Below are 23662 nucleotides of genomic sequence, written 5' to 3'. Positions count from 1 at the left end.
AAATGCTATTGCTTTGGGACATTCAAATTGCCTCGTATCAAACTGCCTCCTTTCCTACCTTCAGACACAGGGGTAACAGGACAAGGACATGGTATTGACTATCTCTCCCTGGTCACTTCCAAGGTACCTACTGAGAACCAGGTATTATACTGATAATTTTCTGCATTATCTCATTTATTCCCCCAACCCTACAATGATATCACGATCCCTTCTTACTGATGATGACATTAAGAGTCTCAAAGGTCAGGCAAGTTGCCCAAAGACCAAGTTTTAGAAGTGAAAGGGCTGGGTTTGAGGACAGTAGTGTCTCATTCAAACAAATGTGCTTTTGACCAGCTTCTAGCCATGTGTTGAACACTGACCTGTGATGAGGACCCAGGAGTAAACAAGGTGTGATCCCTTTCCTAAAAGTCTCCTTCTAGTGGGAAAGCAAGGAGAGTCCAGGCAGTGACAACGAAGAGAGTTAGAGAGCGAGGTGTTTGGGCAGCCCTGAGAAGGAGGACCTGGTCCAGCCTGGGGGGTGGGGGGTAAAGGGGAAGTCAGGGCAGGCTTCCAGGAGGAGCAGACATTGAGCCAGCCTTGAAAGAGAGGAGAGAATCAAGGAAGGGTGCAAGGGGAGGGAAAAGGCACTCCAGGCAAGGAAAACGGCATAAGCAGAAGCGCAGAAGGAAGAGCACAGCATGTGTGAGCCCAGAGTCCTGACCAGTGGCTTCATTCTTTGGTGGCTAAATCAACAGGCAAAGCAAATGGAAAGGGTATGCGAGTACCCTGGTTTGATGGCAGAGCTGCAGGCATCCTGGGGAGCCTGTTCCTTTGCCCTCCTCTCCCCACCAGGTCCCCTGGGGCTGGGGCTGGGGCTGGGAATGGGGCTCAGAGCTTCCCAGAGCTGCTGCATGGAACATAAGGAATGTAAACAATTTCCTGCTCCACAGGCGGACATTGCTCCCTGTATGCTGACCCTCCACGTGCCATGTGCTGCTGGGAGTCACCCAGGAAATGGCCCCAGGCTCAGCTTGGGGCCTGGCTCCCAAAGGAAGAATCTATGCTTTTCCATCCTGTGTCCCAAGAGACACTATCAGACTCTTTGCCCACACATGTCCCCACTGCCCACCTACACCACACCTGCTTCCACCCCAAGCCTCTGCAGACCATCTCCTCAAGCTGGTGGACAGCAAGCAGACCTGGGGATTCCTCTTAGCTCTAATCCATCCACTTCCTCCCTGAAGCTGTTGAATTACCATCACCCAACTCTACCCTACACACTCAGTTGAATTCTGTTCAGTTGCCATCAACTCTAACCAGGTGACTTCAAACAAGTTACTTGGCCTCTCTGAGCCTCAGTTTCTTCAGCCATAAAACAGGGGAAATATTATAGTACATAATTCATAGGGTTGTCAGGAGGATTAAAGTAGTTAATATTTGTAAAGCATTTGGAATAGAGCCTAGTAAAAGTAAAGACTATTAATAGCTACACAGATAAGCTGCTGTTCTACTTGTGAAGATACCTGAATGTTGACGGTATTACAGAGTTTTCTTTCTGTAATTTCATTAGTTTTACATATTACTATAGGGCTTGGCAGATATTACAGGGGCCATGTTCAGCCCACGGACTGTTTTCCCAAATACAGTTTTACTGGAACAGTCATGCACATTCATTTAAGTATTGTCTACGGCTACTACCATGCAACAGAGACCGTATGGCCCACAAAGCCAAAAACACTTACTATCTGGCCCATTATAGAAAGACTGCCAACTCCTGGATTACTGGATTGATTCCTATGCAACTGACAATATCCAATTATTTTTAGTCCACAGAAACACCGATTTCATATGATTCCAATTAATATATCGTACTGGCTCCTCACTTGTACTATCTGACCCATTGAGAGCGTTGCCTTCTAAATCCAGTGATTCCAACCATAATAAAGATATAATTATTTATTGAGCACCTACCATATTCGAGGTTTATCTCAAACTTTCATCTTCCCTTTTTACAGACGAAGAAACTTGAGGCTCAGAAGGACGCTAGGTATGAACCTAGGAACTCAAACCAGGTCTCCAGACACCACTGCTGCCCTGAACAATTTGACTGACTTGTACTGTGAGCCTCGGGCAGGGCTGGGGGAGAGACAAGGAGCACTTTCAAAAATAAGCACACGCTCTTTCCAGGATTGGGGGAGCTATTCTTAGCAGCCGCCTAAATTACGGTTTCCCCCTATGCTCTGGAAAAGGCAAAGAAAGCAAAAGTAAATTATCTCGGCCTCTGAGTCCCCTCTGTGCAGGCCTAGGGGTGGGAGACACAGGGGGCATCGCTGAGACCGGAGAAGAGGAAGGAGAGAAAGGAACGTCTTTCCGGAAAAGTGAAACTGAAAATCCCTCAGAGTGGCATTTCTCAAACTTGGGGGTGAGGGTGGGAGTTGAGGATTTTCCAACTGTTTTTCTCATTTTGAGAAATGATAAAGAGAATAAAGGTTTCTTTGACTCACTAGGGCACTAAACAAGCAGATGATAGTTCTCCAAGGTCATGGTCAAATATTCATTCATTCATTTATCCATTCATCCACCCACCCACCGAGTAAATGCCATGTATAAAGCAATGTTCTGGGTATCTTAGATGAGCCTGACATCAGATCCTAGGATGTAAGGGAGGCAAGGAGGTGCGGCTCCAGGCCCTGGGACTGTAGGTGGGGAAGAGTGACTTCTGGCTGGAAGGATCTGGAACATTCACCAGAGGAAGTGTCAACGAAGCTGGGCCTCAGAAGAAGAGAGGGCGTCAGCACATGCCAGGGGCTCAGGGGGTGTCCAGGAAAGCATTCTCAACAAGTGGCATGCCAGAGTGAGAACCTGGCACAACGACAGCCCAAATGAATGAGAAGCTCCACTAGGGTGGTTCCACTGCACCTCTCAGGGCTCAAAAAGGTGCAGTGGGAACCAAAACTACAGCCAGAAAAAGGAGGGCCTTGAGTGCCAGGGGAAGAAGGAAGAAGCCATTGGAGAGTGTGTGGCTTGCTGTTGATTAGTTCCTTGGCTTATGGTAGAGGAGTGAGTTTGTGAGGTCTGAGATTAGAAGAGACATTTCTGGTGGCACTGTATGGGGTGGGAAGACAAGAGGGAGAAGTGGAAGAGTAGAAGAGTTAGGGAGGCAAGTCGGTGTGTCTGGGTAGAAGGGAATGAGACCCTGAACCGTCAAGAATAGAGAGGAAGGGGTGGATGCTGGTGGTGCCATGGACGGGTGCCGGCACGTGAGTGAGAGGATGAGGGGCTGGACACACAGAGCAAGGACCTGGGCTGACTATGAACCTGGGGAGCATGGAGAGCTCTCTGGGCAACAGCTATGAAGTGAAAGAGAAGGAATTTTAGCGCCCATGTCTCTGCTACCCATTAGCGCCGTAAGTCTGGGGCTCCTGGCCAAAGGGAAATCACCCTACACAGGAGAACCTGAGGCCTCGCCCCTCTGCTTCCAGAAGCCAAGCCCCTCCTCTGGCTCACACAGATGGGGCTGCTGTTACTGAAAGGCGCAGGGAAAGGAGCCTCCAGCTTTCTTCTGTGCTCCACTCCCAGCTCTCCCACCAGAGCAACCCATCACTGAGGCCTCAGCACCGTTCCACAGCCCAGGACTGGGAGAAGCCTCCACTGGCTACTATTCCTGATCCTCTCTCCCAGGGTCCCAGCACAAAAAGCATTCTGTCACTCTTGAGGGAAGGACCTCGAGGTTCTGTCAGGCCAACTCTGCCCTAGAAACACAGCGGGGCCTGTGCACGTGGCCCCACCTGGCCCCCGGGGCTGTGCCTTCTGCAGTACAAGGTGACCTTCCTGCCTTTCTACCAGAAAGGCCCCTGCTCCTGCCTCAGGACCCACAGGCACAGTCCATCTCCTCAGGGAGGGCAGACTGGGATGGGGCAGTAACTAGGGGGTAGGATGGGAGCTGAGCTGGCCCCTGAAAGGCAAATGTGGTTGAAAATGTAGATCCAGGGTGACTCCTTTCCTCCTCCTAAATGTTGTGTGTACAATTTCACCACTTCATTCATTCTTTCAAACAAATATTTGTTGGGCCCCTAAGTACCATGCTAAGAGCTGTAAAAATGTAAAATAAGCATGAGTTCAGTTTGGTTGGGAAGAGAGACAAATAAATATAATAAAGTGTGGATGTGGGGCGACAGAGCGAGACCCCGTCTCAAAAAAAAAAAAAAAAGTGTGGATGTGATTATGATAAGGGAAGTACAAACGTTTGAATCTGCGGAATGTCTGCAGAACTGTATGCCAGCGGGGGTTCTAGTCCACCCTAAACCTTCTGCTCATAAACATGGTTTAGAGGAGGCGTCGTAGAGTAGAATGAGAGCTGGGAATACTCAGAGATGCTACCAAAGATCAAGAACAGAAGTCCAACGTAGGGTTATTGATGCCATAGGAGATTGAAAACGCCTTGGGCAAGAGAACATAAGTATTTTGGGCCCTGTCTGTAAATAAGCCAGTCAAACTACATATTGTCTAGTAGTTTCTTCTACCCCATCACCAGGATCTGTGTCAGACAGTATATGAGGTGTTAAATGACGCTGTTTGAATTGAATCCTATCCCATGAACTCCCTTTAGTTCATCATTCACTCATTTGCTCATTTATTCATCCAACCACCATTGATTTTTAGCACCTACTCCATGCCCGGCACTGCTCTTGGGGCTGGGTACATGCAGGTAAACTCATCAGACACAGCTCCTGCCCTTACAGAGCTATAGTCTCCCAAGCTCAGCGTCCCTTTTGTCCTTTGTCTTCAATCCCTAATGCCCCATCCTGCGAATGATTCTCAGCACCTTTTTCTAAAACACCTTGGATGCATTTGTTTCATTCCCAAATACCAGGCTCCAAACCAGCCCCACGTGATTCCATGCTGAGACCAGGGCCAACCTCTCTCATTTCCCCCTTTCCTAGCCACCCTGCAAACAGCTCTCTGAATGATGTGCTTCTCGAGTTATTCTGCATTCCCGAGTTCAGCTGACTTGACAGCAGCCTAGGGCCCCGGGTGGATAAGAACAGGGCACTCACAGCCTAGGTCACACTCCAGAAATTTATTAGAGGCAGACGAGATGGCAAAGAGGACTAGGAATGGGAGCCATGAAACGGAGTTTTCAGGACAAAGCATCGGGAGGGATGTGGATTGAGTGGGGTCCAGGAGGGACCCTGAGTCCTTGTGCACTGGACAAGCAAGTATAGGAGATGCTCACTAAAGACAGGAAGAGAGAGGGAGGAGGAGAGAGAAGACATGAATGCATGTCTTTGACTCTCTGGGTGAAGAGGTGGGGAGTGGTATGTGTGTGTGGTATGTATTTATGTGTGTATGTGGTATGGTGTATGTTTATGTATGTGTAGGTAGCATATGTGTGGTATGTGTACTTGGTGTATGCGCATGTGTGGTATATGTGTATGTGGTGTGGTACATATATTTGTGGTATGTGTGCGGTGTGTGTGGTGAGTGTGTGGTGTGTGTAGGTGGGGAATGTGTATGTGTGGTGTGTGTATATGTGTATGTGTGGTGTGGTGGGTATATGTGTGGTATGTGTGGTGTGTGTGTAGGTAGGGTATGACTATATGTGGTATGTGCACATAGTTGGTGTACATACACGTATGGTGTATGTGTATATGTATGTGAGGTGTGGTGTGTATATGTGATGTGTGGTGTGTATGTGATGTGTGCATGCATGTATAAGTGGTGTGTGTGGTGTGTGTATGTTTAGGTTGTATATGTGTGGTGTGTGTATGTGGTATGGTGTGTGTATGTGTGGTGTGTATGTGTGGCATGTGTGTGGCGTGTGTGGTGGGGTAGATGTGTGTGATGTGTATAGGCAGTATATGTGCATGTGTGGTGTGATATGTATGTGTGATGTGTGTGGGGTGTGTGTGATCACATAGTATGTGTGTAGAGAGGGTATGTGTATGTATGGTGTATGTGGCATGTGTGTGTGTGGCATATGTGTACGTGTGGTGTGTAAGAGGTATATGTTCAAGTGTGTGTGTGTGTAGATGGGGTTTATATGTGTGTGGTATATGTCTGAGGTGTGTGTATGTGTGGTGGGATATGGTATGTGTATGTGTATTTGTGGTATGTTTGTGTAGTGTGTGGTGTGTATGTAGATGGGGTGTGTGTATGTGGTGTATGTGTGGTGTGTATGTGGCACGTGTGTGGGTGGCATATGTGTTGGTGTGTAGGTGGTATATGTTTATAGGTGGTATATGTATAGATAGGATTTATGTGCGTGTGGTATGTGTCTGTGGTGTGTGTACGTATGGTGTGATGTGGTATGTATATTTGTGATATGTTTGTGTAGTGTATGTGGTGTGTATGTAGATGGGATGTGTGTGGTGTGCGTATTGTATGTGTGGTGTGTGTGTGTGTGTTCAGGTGTGGCATGTATGGTGTGTGTATATATGTATGGTGTGCATGTGGTGTATGCGGGGTATGTGTAGTATGTGTGTAGCATGTATGTAAGTGGGGTATGTGTATGTTTGGTGTGTGTGTAGGTGGTATATGTACATGTGTGGTGTGTGTATATGTGTATGTGTGGTGTGATATGGTATGTATGTGTGATATGTGTGTGGTGTGTGTGGTGTGCATAGGCAGAGTATGTGTGTGGTGTGTGTGTAGGTGGCGTGTGTATGTGTATGTATGTATGTATGTATGTATGTATATATGTATGTTTGGTGTGTGTCTACATGTATCTGTGCTGTGCTGTGGTGTGTTGTGTAGTATGTGTATGTGTGGTGCATATGTGTGGTGTGTGTGTAGGTGGTGTATGTGTATGTGCATGTGTGGTATGTGCACATGTGTATGTATGGTGTGTGTGTGACATGTGTATTTTGGTGTATATATGTGGTATGTGTATGGCATTTGTCGGGATGGGATATGGGGATATGGGTATGTGTGGGGTGTGTGTGTGTGGTATGTGTATATGTGGTGTTTATGTGTAGAATGTGTGTAGATGGGGTTTGTGTACATGTGTGTGTTGTACATGTGTGTGTATGTAGGGGGTGTGTGCAGGTTGCATGTGTGGTGTGTATATGTGTATGTGTGGTCTATGTGGTATGTGTATGCTGTGTGTGTGCTGTGTGTGTAGATGGGGTTTGTGTGTGTGGTATATGTGTGGTGTGGTGTATATGTGTAGTACGTGCAGTGTGTGTGATATGTGTATGTGTGGCAGGGTATGTTTAGGCGGTGTGTATGTATGTGTGATGAGTGTATATGTGCATGTGGGGTGTGTATGTGGTGTGTATGTGATGTGTGTGATGTGTGGTATGTCTGTGGTGTGCCTATGTCTGGGGTATACATGTGGTATATGTGTGATGTGTGTGTAGATGGGGTTCGTGCATGTGTGATGTGTATGGGATGTGTATGTGTGGTGTATACACGTGGTATCTGTGTGATGTGTGTATAGATGGGGTTTGTGTATGTGTGGTGTGTATGTGTGATATGCGTGTAATGTGGTATGAGTATGTGTGGATGTGTGTGTAGATGGCTTATGTGCATGTCTGGTGTATGTGTATGTGTGTGGTGTGTGTATGTGTGGTGTATATGTGTGTAATGTGTGTGTAGATGGGGTTTGGGTACATGTGGTATGTGTGTATGGTATATATGTGTTGTATATGTATGTGTGGTAAGGGCGTAGTTGATGTATATGTGCATGTGTGGTGTATGTATATGTGTGTGGGGGGTGTGTATGTGTGGTGTGTGTAGTGTGTGTGATGGGGTTTGTGTACATGTGTGTGTATGGTGTATATGTGTGGTGTGTGTGGTGTATGTATGTGTGGTGGAGGGGCGTAGGTGATGTATGTGTGCATGTATGGTATGCATATATGTGTGTCCATCTCCAAAAAGCAAACACACATGCTTGTACCGACTTCCAAAGCTAAGTAGAAAGAACTCTCAGGCAACTCCCCAAAGTATATGAGCAGAGGAAACAGTAAGATCGCTAGAAATCAGCCCCCGTGCCAATTTCTGATCAGCCCGCTCTTCGTTTATAAAGGAGTTGCCCAAGCATAATATTTAGGAAATGTTACTGTTGAGAAGGCAATGTCTTTTCTTCTTTTTCCCATGAACCACACTATGGCCTGGGAGCACAGACTCATTCAAAGGACGCTTACATCCGCCATAGACCGGAGACTGAGTATCCACACATGCATCTCATTTAATCTTACAACAACCCAGAGAGGTCAGAATTTTTGACCGATGAGGACCCTGAGGTTCAAAACCAGGAGACGATGCCCAAACTAGGGCTCTTCCTGTAACACAGTATCACATTCCAACCCAGCTTCGATTTAGCTCTGGGTGGGGTGTGTGTGTATGCGTGTGTGTCCAGCAGATGTAACTGGGTTTCCCTTGGGTGTATATTACAATGGGGCATACCTCCCCTCAACCCCCCGCCTCTGCTATTTGAAATCAGGGTGGTAGGTTTTAGCTGCATCCCCATTGAGCTTGAAATAGAAAAAGCAAGTTGCTGACAATAATATATTCCAAACTATTCCATGCTCCACGCTTTAAAACATAAATATTTCACACATTTCTAGAAAAGAGAATACTAGTATTTATTAAAAGCTAGCCTAGGCTCAAAATTTTACTCCTATTATTTAAGTATGCTAGCATCCTGCAAAAGCAGTAATATGATCTCCATTTTTACATATAGGGAAATTAAGGCTCAGAGAAAATCAGTAACTTGCCCAAGTTAGTAAAGTTGATAAAACATGTGACCTCAGTCTGACTGATTCCAACATTCAGATACAGCCTTCCCACTGCAAGCAGAACACAGCTCGTAAATGGCAGCATCACTGTACACCACACGCATCCCCACAGCCACAGCACCTCCTATGGTGCACTTCCCATCTCTTCCCCATCTCCCCATCCCAGCTCACAGGAAAGAACTCAGTGCTTGCATGACGAAACCCTGTACCTAGTCACAGACAGCAATTGGGCCCCATCGTCTCACCACACACTTAGTCACAGAAAGGTCCATGCTGTCCCACCTTCAGGATCGGCCTCTTGGGCATGCGAGCTGGGCACACTCAGAAGGGCCCTGCGCTTGGTTTAAAGCTCTGCGATTGCCGTCTTGAAACTTTTAATAATTTTTGAACAAGGAGTCCCGCATTTTCATTTTGTGCTGGGCCCGCAAATCATGCAGCTGGCCCTGCCCATCTTCTCCAGCAGCCAGCGCAGGCAGCCTTTCCCAGGAAGAGCGGCCTGGCTGGCCACTCCCCGTGTGTTTCCAAAAATGTCACCCACAGTCCCTGAATGGTCAAGACTGAACAGAGACAAGTTACTTTAATCTGGGGTGGCTTCCTGTTCAAGTGGCGTTGATCTACATCTCAGTAACTGCTGGACTACTCCCCACCCTGATCTTTCTTCCCCATCGCACCCCACTCCTCCACTCCACACTCCCTGCTTTCCGACCACGTTGTCCCACTCATTCCTCCTTAAATGCACCATTGCTCAAGGGACTGAAATTCCTAGAGGGCAGGGACATTTTTATCTCCAACTCCCCCCATACACACAGCAGGAACTTGATAAGAGCTAAAGGATTAAATGAATTGCTACAATGTTATCTGTCAATTTAAAAAAATACAGTTTTTAAAAATTGGTATGATAAAAAACAAATTGCTATATTTCCTGAATTCTTGACCCTATCAATTATAAGACATATCATCAATGTGATGACATGACATTAAGCATACACGAAGCTTCTACATCCTTCTGAAATTAAATAATAAAAGCAGGAGACTATTTTAGCTTTGAAACATAGTAAAGAATAGACTTGCTCGTTCCGCATGTGGATTCTCAACATTACCCCTCACCCCAATCTCATGCCCACCTCCCCTGCTTCCTCCCCCTCTTCTCTCATCCATCCCCACTGCAGATGCCACCTTCCCCAAGCAGCCTCCCTAACCACTCCAACCTACCTGCATTCTCCTAAATAAACTCAAAGCACTTTCTGTCTGCTGTTTATAGGACACTTCATTATATACTTCATTATATATGTTATTTAATATCTTGTATTCATTGATTTTATTTTTATTTATTTATTTTTTTGAGACGGAGTCTCTGTCTGTTGCCCCGGCTGGAGTACAGTGGCACAGTCTCGGCTCACTGCAACCTCCGCCTCCCGGGTTCAAGCGATTCTCCTGCCTCAACCTCCCAAGTAGCTGGGTTTACAGGCATGCACCACCACGCCTGGCAAATTTTTTATATTTTTAGTAGAGACGGGATTTCACCATGTTGGCCAGGCTGGTCTCCAACTCCTGACCTCAAGAGATCTACCTGCCTTGGCCTCCCAAAGTGCTGGGATTACACGCATGAGCCATCTCACCTGGCCACGTGTATGTTTTTTATACCAATTAACTTCTCCCCCATCTAGACTCTGAGTCCATGAGAATAGCTCCTGGCACAGTGGAATGTGTGCAGCAGGTCCTCAGTCCTCCGTGAGCTCTTCCTAAAGGAACAACATCTAACAGCAGTGTGTGGGGAGAGGCAGAGTGAAGAAAGTGGTTAACACCCCAGGAATGAACCTTCGTGGCCCAGCCAATGACTCAGGTCCTTCAATCCATGAAGGCATCCAGGCCTTGGCCAGGCACCCTCAATAGGTGTCTCAAGTGACCCTCAGCAAGTGGCAAAGGAATGCTTCTTTATAAACCTGCATGGTTAAATCAGGTCTTGGAATTCTCAGATAAATGCAGGATGTTTTCATTTGTTTGTTTCATTTCTGTTTTTAATTTCCCCCTCCTCTCTGTCAACAAAAGGCATCTTGCGTGTAAAAGGTATGAGATATTCTTCGTCTCTGTGCTTTGAGGGATGCTTTCTCTGACGGAAACGAGACTCTGGCTCCAGGACTTCAGGCTACAGAAGCTGAGATTTCCTCTGAGAACACAGGCCAATCCTCAAGCCCTGAGAACAGTCCTTGAATGGACTCCCCATTTCTAAATTGCCTTTTTTCAACCCAGACATCCTTGCAAGCTCTACCCCGATTATTGCCACTGAAGGGATCCCCCTCCTCAGTGCCCAGTGTTGAAGCCACTTACCCACCTCATCCTGGAAAGTGCCTGCTGTGTGTCACCTTTTTCCATCCTGTCACCCCTTCAGAAGCCTTTTCTCAGTTCTCCCTCCTCAAGTTGTGAACAATGTGAAATCTGATCCACCTGCCCTGAGAACTCCAAGCTCTCTCTAGCCTCTCTGATTCAGCCGAAGCCACTCAGGTCAGAGCTTCTCCCAGGAATCCCTCCATGTAGAGGCCCTCCCTCTGGAGCCCCTCCCCGACCTTTCCCCAAGGAGTTCCCTCCCCGCTGGAACCCTCCCCCTGGAGCCCCTCCTCCCAGAGCCCCTCCCCCTGGAACCCTGCTGCCCCTGGAGCTCCTCCCCATGGAACCCTCCCCCTGGGACTCCCTCCCCCTGGAGCCTCTCCCCCTGGAACCCTCGCCCTAGAAGCCCCTCCCCAACCCTTCCCCAAGGAGTTCCCTCTACCCTGGAACCCCTCCCCCTGGAGCCCCTCTTCCCAGAGCCCCTCCTCCTGGAACCCTGCCCCTGGAGCTTCCCCCCATGGAACCCTCCCCGTGGGACCCCTACACCCCAGATCCCCTCCTCCTGGAGCCCCTCCCCTGGAGCCCCTCCCCTGGAACCTCAGCCGGAACACCCAGCAAGCCTCACTTCCTGCTGTAAGCCATCCCCGCCACCCTTCCTCCTCCTTAGCATCCTGTGTTTCTCCCATAATCAAACATCAGGCAGATCTATTGTTTCCTGAATTACAGCCACTCTCCCTGGGTTGTGATCTTCTTAGGTCAGGGACAGTGTCGCACAGTGTAATGGGAACCCTGGTGCTCAGCACAGAGCCTGGCACATAGCAGATAGACCAGGGCTTTGCCAAGGTGCAGACCCTGGATGTCTGGCCTTCTCCTGTATCCTCTCCCCTCCAAAACTCCCCTCCATCTCCTTCCTTCAGACTAATTCAGCAATGGTCACTCCAAAATTCTCCTTTCCCTCATCTCCAGCTCCATATTTCCAACGATCTACATTTCTATTCAGATGTGCCGATGCTGGTGCCACCAACTTCCCCTACAACTAACCTCTCCTTTCCTTCCCCCTTCGGACCACCCTGAACTTCAAAGACAGAGAAGCATCTTTAACTCTTCCTTTGTCTTAAATACTGCTATATGCCAGGTATTTTATATGTACTATCTCACTTAATTCTCACAAGAAACTCCGAAATGTGGGTATTAGCATCCCAATTTTAAGGAAACCAGTGTTCAGTGAAGTGAAGCAACCTTCCCAAGGTCAGAAGCACAAAACTGACTGAGCCAGGATTAGAGGCAGGTTCTGACCTAGCTGCCTGTTTGTTTGTTTGTTTGTTTGTTTGTTTGTTTGTTTGTTTATTGAGACGTCTCACTCTATTGCCCAGGCTGGAGTGCTGTGGTGCGATCTTCGCCCACTGCAACCTCCACCTCCCAGACTCAAGCGATCCTCCTGCCTCAGCCTCCCAAGTAGCTGGGACTATAGCCATGCACCATCACACCTGGCTAATGTTTGGATTTTGTGTAGAGACAGGGTTTCACCATGTTGCCCAGGCTGGTATCGAACTCCTGGCCTCCAGTGATCTGCCTGCCTCAGCCTCCCAAAGTGCTGGGATTATAAGTGTGAGCTACTGCGCCTGGCCATGACCCAGCTGTCTTAAACTCCCATTCTTCTCCCCCAACACACAGGTACTCCCGCACCCACACACAGTTCTCTATTTTATAGATTATCCAGTCTTCATATCCAGTCTACTGGGTTCTACTTAGAAATGCTTCCTGCATCAAGTCTGTGCTCACCTGTGTGAACACTGGGCTCCCCTCACTGGCCTCTGGGAGGCTGGCTGTGCAGAGCCTCCTGCGATTTGCTGGCAGTGTGGACTCACCTCACACTTGCTCTGTGAGCCTGCACATGCTCTAAGCTTGGAACCATTTCTCTCAGGCATTGTCCTTTCTTGCCAGCTTGGCTGACCTCCAGCCCAGGCCGAGGCTGACCCCTTTCTTCTGGACTCCATCTGCACCCTTCTCATTCTTCCTTTTGGCTTCAGGTCCTAAGCCTGGTTCTCAGGTCAGAACCACTCAACAGACCACCCGCTTAAACAATATCCTGAGTTTCCCAGCTCTCTTCTCTCAATTTAATTCCTGTTTTTTCCACTTTCAACAGAACATCTCAAACTAAGTGCACATTTTGAGTCTACCTAGTGCATTTACGAAAGATGCAGATTCCAGGGCCCTGCCTTCAGAGTTTCTAAGTAAACAGATCTGGGGGGAAGACCTAGGAATCTGCATTTTAACAAGTTCCCCAGGAGATTTGGATGCAGGCAGTTTAATTTACTGCCGTTTCTCTTTCCTCTTTTTTCGCCAGAATTTTTACAAACCTTTTAACAATTCACACTTTCTATCCAAAGTTATGAGCGGATCCCTCAGGTTTTCCTGCCTGGCTGCAAAGTAGAATCACGGGGCATTTTAAAAAAACAAAAACAAAAAAACAAAAAAAAAAGGTTCCTAGCCTAGACCCAACCTGAACCAATTAAAACAATCTCTGTGGGAGGAGAGAGAAGAGGAGCCACTAGGGTGAGCAGTTCATCGTGGTTTGTCCAAGATCACCCTAGTTTTAAAACTGAAAGTCCCGGCCAGGCACGGTGGCTCATGCCTGTAATCCCAGCACTTTGGGAGGCCGAGGTGGGTGGATCACTTGAGGTCAGGAGTTTGAGACCAGCCTGGCCAACATGGTGAAACCCTGTCTCTACTAAAAATACAAAAATTAGCTAGGTGTGGTAGGGTGTGCCTGTAATCTCAGCTACTCAGGAGGCGGAGACAGGAGAATCACTTGAACACAGGAGGTGGAGGTTGTACTGAGCCGAGATTACACCACTGCACTCCAGCCTGGGTGACAGAGCAAGACTCCATCTCAAAAAAGAAAAAGAAAAAAGTAAGTCCCAAATCACAGGAACCTTCTCAGTCTCAGGCAAACTGGGACGGTTGGTCACTCTTCTGGGCTCTGACAGTTGTAAAATCTCTCCAGGTGACACTAATTTGTAGGCAAGTTTACCAAACACTGGACTGCATCCAGGTCAGGCAAGGCCTCGACCAACCAGCCCACTCTCCCTACAATTCCCAAAAGTCAGCTCACCTGCGTTTTGTTTTCATTGAGCGCTGGTTATCTTAAAATTTGTCACTGGGCCAGCAGCATCAGCATCACCTGGGAATTTGTTTGAAAAGGTGGCGCCATCTTCAATAATAATAGCAATAATAATCCACATCTACAATTTATCCACGTTTCTTCTATGGGCCATGCACCTCCTTGGGTGCCTTATGTGTCCTCCTTCAACTCACAAGAAAAATGTGAGGTCATTATTACTGTGATCTCTAGTTGACAAATGAAGACATTGGGCCCCAGAGAGGCTGAGGGAACCAGGTGAGGTCAGATTGCTAGTTGCTGGCAACACTGTGCCTAGAGCCCAGACATGCTTAACCCAACAGCCCCATGCTACTCTCTCACCTGCAGATCTTCTGCAAATCCCTACCAGAAGCATCCGTGTGGACTGACTTGAGTGAAGTGGTGATTAGGGAATTATCTGTCAGCCATGGGCTGGTGGTACAGGTGGTTTGAGGCTGGGAGGTCCATCCCACAGGGAGAGTGTAAGGCTGATCAGAGGGGGCCTGTTTTGATTCTGGTGCAGCAAACATTTACTGACCACCAACTAACTAGCTGGCTTGAATATGCCATCTCATTAAATTCAGCAATAACTCTATAAAATATATGGCATTGGGGTTTTGTAGGGGCCATACATAAAAGTTTCCCCTTCATGCTCAAGTTCAGGACCAATTGAGAAACAGACACATGAAGCCCCTGATAAAGGTCAAAATAGCAGCCATTTCTTTTTTTCTTTTCTTTTTTTTTTGAGATGGAGTTTCGCTCTTGTTGCCCAGGCTGGAGTGCAATGGTGCGATCTCGGCTCACCACAACCTCTGCCTCCCAGCTTCAAGCGATTCTCCTGTCTCAGCCTCCCGAGTAGCTGGGATTACAGGCGCATGCCACCACGCCTGGCTAATTTTTGTATTTTTAGTAGAGATGGGGTTTCATCATATTGGTCAGCACTTTGGGAGGCTGAGGTGGGCGGATCACCTGAGGTCAGGAGTTCGAGAATAGCAGCTATGTTTATGATAGAGCTGTTGGGAGGATGTGGCTTTACTGGCCAAATGCGCTCCTAATATTCCACCCATGAATGAGGCCAATTCACACATCCAATCACTGGCATAGGATGGGGACTATGGACCTCCCCATAGGAGCAAGCTCCTGACCCCACTGCCAAGATGCACCCACCCTGCAGGTGGCAGATCCAAGAGAGACGGGGGAGGCAGTTGGCAGGCCCAGCTCATACTTCTTCGAGAGTCACCAGTTGCAGATGCCTTGGCTCTTCCCTTGAGGAAGTGATAGGAAGGGAGAAGCCTGAGAGTGGGCAGCAGGGTTCTCTACCCACATGCACATCAGAGCTACTCATGCCCCAGGCCCACTCCCAGAGATGTTGACTTAGTCTGGGAAGGGAGGGAGTGGGCATTAATATTTTGTAAAAGTTCCCCCAGGTGATGCTAAGGTGCTGAGTATTGACAGCCACTCACAGAAGATCTTCTCTTGGAAACCAGAAACCAGGGCAGTGCCTCTAGAAGAGTTGGAATTGTTCCTGTTTTACAGCTAGGGAAACAAGTGCTCAGGAAACTTGAGTATCTTGCCCTCTATCCAGAGCTAGTAAATAGAATAGTAAGGATGAGTAATGGCAGTTAACAAATGGGCTTTCCCCCACATTTAGGGTGGACGTGGAGATTTGCAGCCAGGTCGGAGCCAGATCAGCCAAACCAGCCGTTCTCAAGCTTTATCCTGCATCAGAATTTCCTGGAGGGCTTGTTAAAATGCAGATTGCTGGGCCCCACCCCAGAGTTTCTGATTTAGAGAGAAGGCTCTGTAGCGGTGAGAAGAGATGACAATGGAGCTTTGGAGTTAGGCATACCTGGGTTCTAGGTACAGCTTTGCCACCAACTAACAATATGACCTTGCCTGGTTTACTTGACCTCTCATGGGCTCAGTGTCTTCATTTGTCAACTAGAGATCACAGTAATAATGACCTCGCGTTTTTCTTGTGAGTTGAAGAAGGACACATAAGGCACCCAGGGTGGTGCAGGGCCATAGCAGAAATGTGGATAAACTGTAGATGTCATTTTTGCTGCTGTTATTTAGGGATGCCTTCTTTAAGAAGGCTGGAAGGCTGGGGGGAGGTTTTAGATGCAGGCAAGCATACCAAGAGATAGAACACCAAAGTATGAATGAACTAAGTCTTAAAGGATGCAGCGATGTGAGCCAAAATGGAGCCAAAGCCAGTGCACAGAACTGAGAATGAGGGAATCTTCTGCACAGGGGGGAGGTCTGCTGTGAATCTGGCCGGCAGAGGGGCTGGGATTTAAAGTCACCCAAAATAGAACTTCCTTCTCTCCAAGCTTGCAATCTATGTTTCCCCTCCTCCCCTTTTCTCTGGGCCACACTCCACATGCCTCTGTCCAGACTCATTTGTTAGAACTGCCCCCACCACCACCCCACCCCCAACCCTGCCCTAGGGATTCAAGGAATCTTAGTAATGTCTCCAAGTTCTGGAGGAAAGGAAGCAGAATATAAGGGGGAAGCCCTCTCTGGGCCTGTGTCTTTGTATGACTTCCCTCAGTTCCCCACCCTCCCTTCTCCCAAGACAGGGCCCTTCTAAGTCAGCATCAGCCTGGCCATCTCATTAGGGTAGGCACCAAGAGGGGCACCAACAGCCTTCTTCCAACCACTCAACCACAGAGTCCTCTCGGCATCTTCGCCAACCCATGCCCCTGTCTCTTTCATAGCTACGCTCAATGCGCATCCCCTCAAGCCTTCCCTGATGAATCTCACTGGATGGCAAGAGTTCCTTCCTCCATATGTTTGTTCATTCATTCAGCCACTCATTCCACAAATGTTCTCTGAGCACCAACTCTGTGACCTGGCACCAATATAAAAAAAGACACAGTCCCTGCCCTCCTGCAGGCTAAAGAAGAGAGCACTAGATTTGGAGTCCAGAGTTGGGAGCTCACATTGTCATAAGGAAAAAATAGAGCCCCAGCTCATGTTCCTCAAGTCTCTTCTAACATGAGAAGAGATCTCCCAGCCACTGGTGAGACACAGTCAAATCTTCCTGCTCTCTCTCTTGCACACAGAAAATACATAAAATAAAACATATTGTATCAGACATGGATAACACACTTCATGACTCCGTGCTGTTCTCCACCCTGCAGATTTTAGACATTTGTCTGAGTCTCAATGCATGCCATCTTCAGTCACTACCTGGACCCCTATGTCCAGCATCTTAGCTTAATGACTACGTCAACCAGCATTTCTTGGCCTGTTCAGATGTGCCAGGCACCGGAGATAAAGAGATGAAGAAAATACATTCCTGAGCACCTGGAGCTCGCAGTCCAGTGGGAGAGTCATGCACATAAACAGACAGTCATGACATAATGTGGGAAGTGCACAGTGACCCAAGTAAGGCATTGTGGTGTGGGTGGAGAGAGGCACCTAATACCGCTATTGACAAGGAGGACACCAGGGAAGGCTTCCTGGAGAAGGCAATGCCAGAGCTCAGTCTTAAGGGAAAGTGAGTCTGAAACTGAGCCTGTGCGTTGGCTTGACTCCTGCCACTTCAGGTCACCTTAATCACCTGTCATTGATTTTGCTCCCTTCCCTTCCCTGCCCTCCATCTCAGAATTCCCGGGGCATTGGAGCTTTTGGAAATGTGAATCCAAATGCATGTGGTGTGATTATGGCTGGATTTTCCCCTTCCTCTTATATAGAGTTAATATAACACCAATAGCATGATGCTGATTATGTAATAAAAGCTTAAAACATAAAGTGAGAGTTAATTTCCCCCTATTTTTAGGTGGTGCCCAGATACCCCCTTCGCCTTTCAACTCCAGTGCAAGTGAAGCCAGAGCTGAGTTTTCAAATGTCGCACACGATCCTCAACAGCTACTAGCAGACAGAAAAGGGCAGGGCTTTAGCCAACTTGAGCACTGAGAGTCAGGGCTGTACCAGGCTCGGCAAACAGGAGCTACTGCTGCAAATCAAAGGCCTCTTTCACTAGGGAAGCAGAGTGGAGTTGAAGGATGTCCACATCACACTTTTTCTCCAGTGCAGTCACCCAAACAGTTAGTGAAAAATCATAGTTAAAATGAGTGAAAAAAGAAGGATGTAGGTAGTCACATGCATACAAATGGGGGAATTTGAAAACCAACAAGCCCCTCTCTAAATCTGAAATGAGATATCCTATGACAATATAAGAGGTATGCTCTTATATTTACCCCTGGTGGAGCCAACTGAAACCCATCCCCATTTCTCTGGGGGATATTGTACATTATTCAAGGCGCTACATCACACGTCACTGAGTGCTAAAGAGCCATTACCCCAAGACTCATTTCTGAGAAGCAGCAAAAGCCTCAGGCATACGACGGGGTCAAGAATCCAGAATTTTTAGATTCTAAACTTGGCTCTGCCACTAACAAGCTGCAAGACTTTGGGAAAGTTGCTTGACTTCTCTAAGCCTTACCTCCTTCGTCTGTAGAGACTATGACAGGACCTAACCCCAAGGCAGTGGTGAGGACTGAGTGAGAATTCAGGCATAGCACTGCTTGCCAGATACAGAGGATTTCACAAGGAAAATATTTAAAATATTTCCCAACATATTTACCTCTGGAAAATGCCAGTGTTTCCTTTTTTTTCCTTTTCTTTCTTTTCTTGTACACTTCTAATATCAGAGCTAAGCCAGGACCTTGTTTTCCCTGGGAAAAGAAGACTGATAGCTTCCAGAACAAAATGGTGCATAGAGGGAGGAACAGTTGATACGAGGTAATGATGTCTCCTCTAGACAGGACAGGGCAATAGAAAACCTTTATAGGCCGTGCGTGGTAGCTCAAGCCTGTAATCTCAGCACTTTGGGAGGCTGAAGCAGGTGGATCACTTGAGGTCATGAGTTCAAGACCAGCCTGGCCAACATGGTGAAACTCTGTCTCTAATAAAAATATGAAAAAACTTAGCCAGGTGTGGTGGTGCACACTCATAATCTCAGCCACTTGGGAGGCTGAGGCAGAAGAATCACTTGAACCTGGGAGGCAGAGGTTGCAGTGAGCCGAGATTACACCACTGCATTCCAGCCTGGGCAACAGAGCGAGACTCCCATCAGGAAGGAAGGGAAGGAAGGGAGGGAGAAAAGCAAAGCAAAAGAAAAGGAAAAGAAAAGAAAGGAAAAGAGAAAAGAAAAGAAAAAGAAAATCTTTCTAGTACTAGGAGGAAAAGAAAGTAAATGCCCGGGATTCCACTTCCTTCCCCACCTCCAGAGAAGAGAGGAGGGGGTGGTTTGCAGTGTCATTAGAAATAACTCAATGACTTGGAGAATTTCAGAATAGGGTGCAGGGTTGGGGAAAGGTCACGTGGATAAACCCTGCCTAAACCCAGCTCTGAGCAAACATGGCTGGTGACAGCTGAGGAAGTTACCTGGGGGCTGCCCTCGGGCCCACCCATTTAGAACCCTCACATCCCAGAGCAGCCACTGGACACCTGGGCCCTCCAGGAGTGGGTGGACGTCCTGGCAGAGCCAGGAGCCTGAGGAAGCCCTAAGCTTCAGCAGTGGGTGCCAAGTCTACCCTCAGAGGCCCTGGGGACCAGACCAGACCTGACCCCTTCAATGGAGTTCAGCACAGAGGCCCAAGCAGCAGAGACAGCAAGGTACAGCTCCGTGGAGATCTGCAGAAACCCTGCAGCCCCCAGGCCCTTCCCTGGTCACCAGGAAAATACTGGAGCTTCCCCAGGAAGCCAGACCATTCAGGGGAGGGGCACTGGGAGCTGCCCTCACAGGAAGTTTGAATTTTGACTTGATGGGACCTCGCTCCAAAGAAACTCATTTAAATCAGAGACTAAAGTACCTTTATTTTTCACACTAAGTTTTTCATTAAAATTATCCATTATAAGAATCAATTACTTTTTCCTGCACAGTTGAGTGTCATTATTCATGTTCGCTGCCCAGTTTAGTAAGTCTTCAATAAATATGAGCTGCTATTATGTCATCATCATCACCACCACCACTAAGTGGGTTATTCCCAGATAGACAAAAGGAAGGGAAGAAGAGGACAAGAGCAAAAAATAGTCCCACTTTTGTTTCAGATCTGAGTCCTCGGAGGGCTCAGGGAGGCTGGCTGGCATAGGAGGAAAGGGGAGAAGGGGAGCCTCTGGGACCCCCTCACTGGGGAGTTCATCCTCTCCTTATTTGACACAAACTAGTCAAACCCCACTTTCACCCAGGTTTAACTGCAACTGACCTGTCGGCCCCTCTACCCTTTCCTCACCAAGGGAGCTGCAGAGGAGTGAGCACCAGTGCACCTGCCTCCCTAGTGTACCTGTCCCCCCAGTACACCTGTTCCCCCAGTGCACCTACTCCCTCAGTACACCTGTCCCCGCAGTGTACCTGTGCCCCCAGTGCACCTGTCCCCCCAGTATACCTGTCCCCCCAGTATACCTGCCTCCCCAGTGCACCTACCCTCCAGCGCAGCTAACCCCCCAGTGCACCTACCCCCCAGTGCCCCGGTCCCTCGCACTGCATCTGCACCTTCAGTGCACCTGCCCCCCAGTGCACCTGCCCCCTCAGTACACCTGCCTCCCCAGTGCACCTACCCCCCCAGTGCTCCGGTCCCTGCACTGCACCTGCCCCCTCAGTGCACCTGCCCCCCAGTGCACCTGCCCCCTCAGTACACCTGCCTCCCCAGTGCTCCTGTCCCCACAGTGCACCTGCCCCCTAGTGCGCCTGTCCCTCAGCGTGCCTACCCCCCAGGCCACGGACCTGGACTGTTCAGGTGGGGTCTTACAAGCCTCTTGACCTTCCCACCCATTTACTGTCTTTGTGGCCCTGGCAGAGGCCACACAGAGGTTAAGAGCCAGAACTCAGGAGTTAGACTTCCTGGGTGCAAATCCTAGAGCTGCTTCTTATCTGCTGTGTCATCTTTGGCAAGTTACTTAACCTCCCTGTGCCTCAGTTTCCCCATGTGAAAATGAGAATAATAATAGTAATCTGCCTCAAAGATTGTGGGGATTAATTGTGGGGATTAATTTAGTGAGTCAGGTACAGTGATTAGGGTAGCACCAGGCACCTATTCAGCACTAAGTGTGAATAACTCACACCCTCTCAATGAGGTCTTTCAAGGGCATCTGAAATAGCAGCCCCGCTCCCAGGGCTTCCCATCTCCCTTCCCTTCATTTTCCACGTAGACTTACCACCACCTGACAGACTATACATCCCATGTATTCATTATCCCTCCCACAAGAATGTATATTCCATGGGGCATTTTTGTCTATCATTCATTGCTGTATCCGCAGTGACTAGAATTACTACCTGGTACATAATAGGCCCTTGTAATAAAGAAGGAATATATGAAACTTACTAACTGTGTAGACTTAGGCAAGTTACATAACTCCCCACATGCCTTAGTTTACTCATCTGAGAAATGGAGATGATGCCCACACCCTCACATTGATGTGAAGATTAAATGAGGCAACGTTTGTAAATATGCCCACTCCAGTCCTTGGTACATGGTCGACCTGAGAGGACCAGTCTCTGCCTGATGGAGGAAGGGCCTGAAATGGTTAATCCCTGACTCTCCTCCCCCATGCAAAGCTGGTCCGGGCTGCAGGGCCACTGGCAGCTATCCAGGTGGAGGCTAAATGTCAGAGGTGTGTGCCTGCAGAGCTGCCCTGGTCCTGATGCAGTCTTGACCCAGGCAGCTGGAGCCCCTCGCCACCCCCTCCTGCTAAACAATGCTGCCTGGGCCTGGAGCATTTGGGAGTGCAGGAGCAGAGCGGTGGGAACCTCCGCAGGCCTGGGTCCCACGCCACATCCTGGCCTTGGGGGAGGTGGGCCCAAGGCCTGGACTTGCTTCCCAGCTATTCCCAGGCGGCCCGCTCTCCTGCTGGCCCAGCTGCGCTGCCTGAGCCGGAGGGCCGCAGGGGTAGGTCTGTCTGTCAGCATCACTTGTCCCCACTCACGATGAAGAAGACGCGGGCCTCAGCACAAGCACAGTCTGGACTCAGAGCCCCACTCTGTCAGCCCTGAAGCCCACCTGCCTCCCTCCCTGGGAGGGAGTGCGTGGAATGACAGTCACAGAGGACTCACCGGAGCCCAGGGACTCCAGCCTGTGGCTTCCCAGATTTCTCCAATTTCTCGCAATGCCCCAGCTTTTCAGCAACTTCTCTGAGAGTCATGCCTCTCCATGATGGACCCAGAAAAAGATGAAAATAGATAGACACAGGCTTCAGTGTGAATGCTGAAGATGAAATAAATGCAGTCCAGCATTGCCCCATGGGCATCCACTCCACAAACATCTATGAACCCCCACTCTGGGCCAGACACTGTGCACTGTAGGATGTGGCAGTGAATAAAACACAGACCTGATCGTCAGAAAGCTCCCAGTCGGAAAGTGGGTACAAATGTGAGCAGGCCGGGGTAGTGGGCAGAAGTATCTTGGTGGAGCTGTACATGGAATGATGAGAGTATGGATGAAGGGTCTCTAACTCAGCGTGGGGAAGGAGGGAGCATGAGAAATCTAGAAGGGTGGTACCAAGGTGCTTCTGGCCAGCAACAACTTGGGGGAGAATAGAGGAGCTAATAAATGGAGAAATGATATTTCCCACCAAGGGGCCGGCTCAGAACGGCTCTGGGGAGGGTGCCAGCTTCAACTCCCATCCTCCCAATCTTCAAGCACTTTTACCGGAAACTAAGCCCTCTGAGGGCAGGGACCAGGTTCAGTCTGCATCCCTAGAATGAGGACAGGCATATATGGCAGGCACTGAGTAGAAATGTCTGAGTGTGCCAATGAATAAACAAACCCCTGAAGGTAAGATCACTACTGACCCAGGGACATGTTGCTTTTTTGTTATCCCACAGACATTAACATAAATTTCTATTGCCCAATTTCCTCTTGGTAAGTGTAAGAACCCTCACATGCTATAAACTCTCCAACTGGTGCCAAACGAGGTATCACTCAGCCTCCAACACAAGCCTCTTAAGAGGGAACCAACCATGGGGTTCTGTCCATCACCCTGAGTGCTGCCAGCCTCCCCATCGATGGTCACCACAGTCACACTCCTTTGGTACACCCTGGGAAAAGCCGCAAGAATCACACACCACTGAGGATAATGGCCAGAAAGTCACTGCCAATGTTTGTGGCTCGGTATTTACAGAAAAACAGGATCATTCTGTGCTTGCTACCCACAACCAGTCACAGGCGCATGTGCAGGCCCATCCACATACCCTGTGTGGAACACACAGCCCGCTCCCCAGGCCCCTGCCATCAACAAAAGTATACAAGGAAGAGATGCCAATTGGATTTATCTGTTGAAACAGCATCCCGTGAAGCTGGTCCCTGGGTGAATTATCCAAACAGTATCCATTCTTGCTTCTTTCTTAAAGAAAAACTGTAGAGAGCATAAATTCTCCTTGCATCTCTGCTATTCATTCATGCAGCCAATATTTAATAAGGACCTACTATGCGTTAGCCCCTGCTAGTGGAACTGTGCTATGGTT

General features: G+C 48.5%; 1 protein-coding gene across 7 annotated transcripts in view; it reads right to left on the bottom strand.

Annotated features, from left to right (window-relative positions):
• Positions 1 to 23662, bottom strand: part of DAAM2 (dishevelled associated activator of morphogenesis 2) — a 114656-nt gene that overhangs the window by 53919 nt on the left and 37075 nt on the right. Inside the window, exon 1 of one of the 7 annotated variants that reach the window (XM_055392077.2) lies at positions 22253 to 22344. The exons of the other annotated variants lie outside the window; for them this stretch is intronic. The gene's annotated coding sequence lies outside the window, so the exon portion shown is untranslated. Of the gene's footprint in view, positions 1 to 22252; positions 22345 to 23662 lie in introns of those variants that run through there. 7 annotated transcript variants of the gene reach the window in all.

The sequence above is a fragment of the Gorilla gorilla genome, chromosome 5 (assembly GCF_029281585.2).
Source record: "Gorilla gorilla gorilla isolate KB3781 chromosome 5, NHGRI_mGorGor1-v2.1_pri, whole genome shotgun sequence".
In the NCBI taxonomy this organism is placed as follows: domain Eukaryota; kingdom Metazoa; phylum Chordata; class Mammalia; order Primates; family Hominidae; genus Gorilla; species Gorilla gorilla.
This window is presented reverse-complemented; position numbering and strand designations above follow the sequence as displayed.